Source organism: Saccoglossus kowalevskii, chromosome 14, assembly GCF_978046115.1.
Source record: "Saccoglossus kowalevskii chromosome 14, keSacKowa6.1, whole genome shotgun sequence".
In the NCBI taxonomy this organism is placed as follows: domain Eukaryota; kingdom Metazoa; phylum Hemichordata; class Enteropneusta; family Harrimaniidae; genus Saccoglossus; species Saccoglossus kowalevskii.
The window spans coordinates 23,086,348-23,093,846 of record NC_140654.1 but is presented as its reverse complement, the minus strand read 5'-3'; positions in this window follow the sequence as shown (position 1 = coordinate 23,093,846).

The following is a 7,499-nucleotide window of genomic DNA, read 5'->3' as shown; positions in this document are numbered from 1 at the left end:
AAGATTACTTACGATTTTCAAATTCGGGAATTTATTCTTATATACAAATGTACAAATGTACAAATTGTTTTTCGTAATCCGGAAATAAATTCCACGGTTTTAAGATGTGAATTGTGTTTGAATATGACGTTCCTGCTCACAATTGACTTTGTTCGATTTACGTATAGAAACCACGATTTACACTTACAACCTGAATACCATTAACTACAGTATCTAAACAGTTGCTATTGTCTCACCCTGCCCTCGTGCCAGTACAGGGAATATATCACGTGTGGCGGTTATTGAATGTGTTCGGTTGTGTCGATTCACGAAATCCTCTTTACATGGATACTAATTCCGCATAAATACTAGCCAGACGAGGTCGCGTGAGTTGCGCCCTCTGCGGTGCTCCAAACCTAACACAGTGCGGTCTGATGACGGTCGGCCTGCATTCAGGCTACATAATACATACTAATGAACAGCAAAACACAGAAAATTGCGGGTATGGAATGGACAGCCGTGTTCTTAATTTTTCAATACCGAGGATTTGACAGAGTTTCACAACCAGGATGCAATTTTTCTGGTCATCCATAATGCAAAATAAAATCATCCAGCATTTAATTACTCGAGCCAATTCCAACGGTTGTTACATCACAACATACACCAAGGCAACCGTAGTGTTGACAACCACTGTACTTTATTTGGATACGTCATGTACAACTTTAAATCGATAATCATAATCGGTCAATAATATCTAGTCCGGAAAATACCGATTAGAACACTTTATTTTTTTCAAAATGGAATTATTTTGTCCATGTTTATTTCATTTATGCACGAAATGTGTGATAATGTAGTATTGCTATGATAATACAGCAGGAAAACGTGTTATCGTTGGATCACAGGGAGCCCAGGAACTATAATCAACTGTAGTACGCAGTCTCTATGAGCGGGGGGCGGTGTCGGCTGGTATCTAGTCACAGGGAGCCCAGGAACTATAATCAACTGTAGTACGCAGTCTCTATGAGCGGGGGGGGTATCGGCTGGTATCTAGTGTAAGAAATAGACAAGGGATGAAGGTTCCAGTCAGCTCACATTTTTTAAACTCGAAAAAACAGACGAAAAGAATGAAAAATAAAATCTAAAAAAAATACCAGGTTGAAGAACATTAGTTGCTCCTTCAAATTTCGATTGCTTTCAAATTAGTTACGAACCACATCGAGGTCACGACTCGGTTAGCCTTGCTCAACTGGTTCGTAACCAGTCTTGTGATTGGTTGTTGCCAAATGCTACAGGCCACGCCTCCAAACTTTGCCGTGCGTTCGGGCAAACCGTTAGGAATTCCTAAATGGAGTCAATTTGTGTAGTTTTCTTGATTTATTCTGCAGATATCGGTAAAATGTAGGCAAGGCTTTGGCAAAATTTGAAGGAGCAACTAATATTCTTCAACCTGGTATTTTTTTTAGATTTTATTTTTCATTCTTTTCGTCTGTTTTTTTCGAGTTTAAAAAATGTGAGCAGGCTGGAGCCTTCATCCCTTGTCTATTTTTTACACTAGATACCAGCCGATACCGCCCCCCCCCCCCCCGCTCATAGAGACTGCGTACTACAGTTGATTATAGTTCCTGGGCTCCCTGTGGTTGGATATGCCTTCTGAAGTCAAAAACAGTTATTATTAAACATTCAAAACACGAACAATAACTATGATAGGTAATAAATATTGGTTTACTAACCTTATTCCAATGAAATTAAAACCTTTGTGGTTTCAAAAACACACGAATGTAGCTGCTGCTCTCTAACACTAACGATTGTGACAAACATGGCGACTAAAATCATGTCCAGTGACAAACTACTATTAACTTAAGGGGTTCATCTACATAATATTATCTCACCGTCTAGCTGGTCCGCCCAGTGCCACTGTGGAGATAATACTATCTCACTGACTCGCTGGTCCGCCAGTGCCACTGTGGAGATAATATTATCTCATCGATTCGCTGGTAAGCCCAGTGCACCTGTGGAGATAATATTATCTCACTGACTAGCTGGTCCGCCCAGTGCCACTGTGGAGATAATATTATCTCACTGACTCGCTGGTCCGCCCAGTGCCACTGTGGAGATAATATTATCTCACTGACTCGCTGGTCCGCCCAGTGCACCTGTGGAGATAATATCGACTCACTGGTCTACCCAGTGCCACTGGTGACTCACTGGCAAATAGTGTTATCTCTCTCTGACCCAGTCATTCCCATGAATATTGTTTGATAACAAAACTGTGAAAAAATACTGTTCGTGAAGCCCACCGCTTGTCTTTTCACGCCATTCTCCAAATTTCGCCGTAGGTGGCGTCTTGTTTTTGACTTCAGAAGGCATATCCCACGATAACAGGTTTTCCTGCTGTATTATCATAACAATACTACATTATCACACATTTCGTGCATAAATGAAATAAACATGGACAAAATAATTCCATTTTGAAAAAATAAAGTGTTTTAGTCGATGTTTACCCAAATGTCATATATGACTACGATGTTCAACCAAAATAACTTGTCTATGTGTGTGTGTTGGTAACATTGCACGTTAGCGTCACTTGGGTGAACTTTACACTTCGTTATGATAACATTCGCACCAAAAGTGTCTCACAGGTATTTTCTATATATCTTCTAAATATAAAATCTTTGATACTTAGCCACCATTCTCCTGAACTTTTTTCCAATCGTGATATAATATTTGTAGAGTATAAAATAAATGAGGACTCAGCAATTGTTTGGGTATAGCATGAGCAGTGTGCTTCGTTGCTTTAACCTAAGAAATGTTGTAACTGGAAGCTTTGAAAGGCGGTGGTCGTCGCGGCACGCATGCGCGAGATAAGGGACGCATATGAACAAAGATGGCGACTTTGACTGTTGCGCAGGCTAACAAGTACAAACTGAGACGTTACGTTACTAAGTTACTGATGATTGGGAGGTATCGAAGGAGTCGCCGGCGGTAGTTAGTGTATGTTGCGTCTTGGCCAAAAATAAATAATCGTGATTCAATTAGAATAGCGCAATGGATTGTGGGAAAATCAATGTTTATCATCAACACGATTGTCACACATCTAAACTAACTGTGTCGACGAATCGTCCACCATGTCCCTAAAATGACATCCGTTATACCCTCGGTCATCACAGCATAACATAAGCTATATATTTCAATCTGGAAGAGAGAAATAATCAACCATGTTCGAGTCTGTCCAGTGAGCTTTGCACCAACATAACAATAATCGTGAAACTTTTTAGTTACCGACTATTCCAGCACTAAATATTCCAGCTTTTATACCAAATAATTGCTTTCACGTTTACGAGCATACGAGGTGGATCTCAACTGGATGTTGTGTTCTTTATATAACACAGTTCCAAGACCCAAATCACTCAGACGTGTAAAAATGTGTATGGTTTGGTATGATTTACGTAAGATCATATTGATGGCGTGCATAACTTTTCTATTAGCGAGCGACATTCTGACATTCTTTGATCAATATATGAGGCGGTATATTTGATGTTCACGGTTTTGACAGTAGACCAGGAGGCTTAACAAAATTATCTATATTATAACTTCGTAATTTTCTATCGCTCGCTGACACACCACGCTTACATTTATCCCAAGCTAAAATATGTGATAGTTTCTTTGTATGGTGCAAGGAATGTAGACTGTGTGATGGGTCGTTTCACCTATCACTAACTAAAACCATGACCACTCAGCGGCCATCTACAGTAAAGGGCATAAAGTTGTAGTCGTTATAAATGTTTATAAATATACATTTTTATAAATCGAAATGGATGTTATACATGTACTTCAAATTGAACAATTCACGAAGAAACAAACAAATATGCCATTCACTGCCAAGACAGTGAGCTACACATATGGAGCTCCGTGCTTCACCCCCCCCCCCCAAATAACTTACTGAACCAACCAACACCGTTCTGTATATATGCAGTAGTGGGGGATATGTTCACAGATATTCTACATTAAAAACCAAACTTCGAGTTCTGGTCAACATATATTTTTGTTTTGTTTAACATTCAAATTCGGTAACTCGAATTTGAATTATCAGTTTAACGAACTTCGAATTACCACAGGGAGCCCAGGAACTATAATCAACTGTAGTACGCAGTCTCTATGAGCGGGGGGGGGGTATCGGCTGGTATCTAGTGTAAGAAATAGACAAGGGATGAAGGTTCCAGTCAGCTCACATTTTTTAAACTCGAAAAAACAGACGAAAAGAATGAAAAATAAAATCTAACAAGCAGCCTATCGGCTGAGATAGCTCCGCTGTTAGCAATGCACATTTCAATTAAAGAACTGAAGACATCATTAGAAAATGAACAATATGAATAGTATCAAAGCAATCGGACTTACAGTTTTTAACAAGAAGTCGAAAATATCACTTTTTACCAAAAATTACAAAAATATTCACCAAAATAAATTAATTAGAGAATTGAAGATATCATCACAAAACGAACAAATCTGAGAGAGGTCCACATGTAGTACCTATATATGTAATATCAAAGCAATCGGACTTACAGTTTTCAACAAGAAGTCGAAAATATCACTTTTTACCAAAAATGACAAAAATATTCACCAAAATTAGAGAATTGAAGATATCATCACAAAATGAACAAATCTGAGAGAGGTCCACATGTAGTACCTATATATGTAATATCAAAGCAATCGGACTTGCGGTTTTTAACAAGAAATCGAAAATATCACTTTTCACCAAAAAATGACAAAAATATTCACCAAAATTAGAGAATTAAAGATATCATTACAAAATGAACAAATCTGAGAGAGGTCCACATGTAGTACCTATATATGTAATATCAAAGCATTTGCACTTGCGTTTTTTAACAAGAAGTCGAAAATATCAGTTTTTTATTAATACCAAAAATGACAAAAATATTCACCAAAATTAGAGAATTAAAGATATCATTACAAAGTGAACAAATCTGAGAGAGGTCCACATGTAGTACCTATATATGTAATATCAAAGCAATTGCACTTGCGGTTTTTAACAAGAAGTCGAAAATATCAGTTTTTACCAAAAATGACAAAAATATTCACCAAAATTAGAGAATTAAAGATATCATTACAAAATGAACAAATCTGAGAGAGGTCCACATGTAGTACCTATAGATGTAGTATCAAAGCAATTGGACTTGCGGTTTTTAACAAGAAGTCGAAAATATCACTTTTTACCAAAAATGACAAAAATATTCACCAAAATTAGAGAATTAAAGATATCATTACAAAATGAACAAATCTGAGAGAGGTCCACATGTAGTACCTATATATGTATTATCAAAGCATTTGCACTTGCGGTTTTTAACAAGAAGTCGAAAATATCACTTTTTACCAAAAATGACAAAAATATTCACCAAAATTAGAGAATTGAAGATATCATCACGAAATGAACAAATCTGAGAGAGGTCCACATGTAGTACCTATATATGTAGTATCAAAGCAATTGGACTTGCGGTTTTTAACAAGAAGTCGAAAATATCAGTTTTTTATTAATACCAAAAATGACAAAAATATTCACCAAAATTAGAGAATTAAAGATATCATTACAAAGTGAACAAATCTGGGAGAGGTCCACATGTAGTACCTATAGATGTAATATCAAAGCAATTGCGGTTTTTAACAAGAAGTCGAAAATATCAGTTTTTACCAAAAATGACAAAAATATTCACCAAAATTAGAGAATTAAAGATATCAACATGAAATGAACAAACCTAAGAGAGGTCTACCCAAGGTACATATACACCAAGTATCAAAGCATTTAGGCTTGTAGTTTTCAAGAAGAAGTCGAAAAAGTAAAACATTGACACGGACGACGGACGACGACGACGGACGACGACGACGGACGACGACGGACAATCACTCATATGATAAGCTCCGCTCGACAAAGTCGACAGCGGAGCTAAAAAAATACCAGGTTGAAGAACATTAGTTGCTCCTTCAAATTTCGCCAAAGCCTTGCCTACATTTTCCCGATATCTGTAGAATAAATCAAGAAAACTACACAAATTGACTCCATTTAGGAATTCCTAACGGTTTGCCCGAACGCACGGCAAAGTTTGGAGGCGTGGCCTGTAGCATTTGGCAACAACCAATCACAAGACTGGTTACGAACCAGTTGAGCAAGGCTAACCGAGTCGTGCCAAATGCTGAACAGGCCACGCCTTCAACTGTGCCGCGCGTTCGGGCAAACCGTTAGGAATTCCTAAATGGAGTCAATTTGTGTAGTTTTCTTGATTTATTCTACAGATATCGGTAAAATGTCGGCAAGGCATTGGCGAAATTTGAAGGAGCAATTAATGTTCTTCAACCTGGTATTTTTTTTAGATTTTATTTTTCATTCTTTTCGTCTGTTTTTTCGAGTTTAAAAAATGTGAGCTGGCTGGAACCTTCATCCCTTGTCTATTTTTCTTACACTAGATACCAGCACTAGATACAGTTGATTATAGTTCCTAGGCTTCCTGTGGAATTACGGGAAATTTACAACGTTAAAAACAAAACAAAAAATCTATCTTGCCTGTAACTCGAAGTTCGGTTAACTGTTAATTCAAGTTCGAGTTCCTAAATGTGGACGTTCAACAAAAACAAAAATATAGGATGCCCGTAACTCGAAGTTCTGTTAACTGTTAATTGAACATAAAGTTACAATTTGGGCGTGGTTTCGCAGAAGTGGGCGAGTTTTTTTGAAATATTGGCGTAGTCCTATTTGTAACTCGATATTCGTAACTCGATGGCCGTAACTTGAACAATTCAGCATCTCATTCACTCTAGACAAAATAATTAAAAACACATCGGCGTACGCTCTGATGTGGTTCCATGGGAAATCGAACGCGAAGTCATGTGTTGTGTACGTTTCCTTGAGAAATCGAACGCGAAGTCACGTGTTGTGATGCGTTTCCATGGGAAATCGAACGCGATGTCACGTGTTGTGATGCGTTTCCATGGGAAATCGAACGCGATGTCACGTGTTGTGATGCGTTTCCATAGAAACATTGAACTCTAAGTCACGTTCTACGTTGCTAAGACGCGCACCACTGTACCACGTATTTCTATGGGCTTTGTGCGCGCTGCTGTGGAACGCCTGTGGAGCCGGTGAAAACTCGAGAAAACAACACAAACTCAACTTTGAAGTAATCCTGAAAAACCAAATTCATATATGTTACACACGTAGGGCTAATCTTGTTACACTGTTCAGGGCACTCTCAACAACCATCGCAAAGTACCGTTTTCTGTGAGTTTTTGGTCTTTGTTTTCACCGTGAAGGTTGCCAGGCGGTAGAAAATGCCCGGATATTAGCCCCCGAGGATAAAGCGATGGATAAACGACACAATCGATCTATTAGTTTAAATTTAAGGTAGCGGGACTATTATTTGCTTACTTGTTTTCATCTTCTAATTGTGACCAAATGACTACAAATAGACCCAGGAAAGTATATATTTTTAGAATCGCCAGACTTCAAGCTTTGC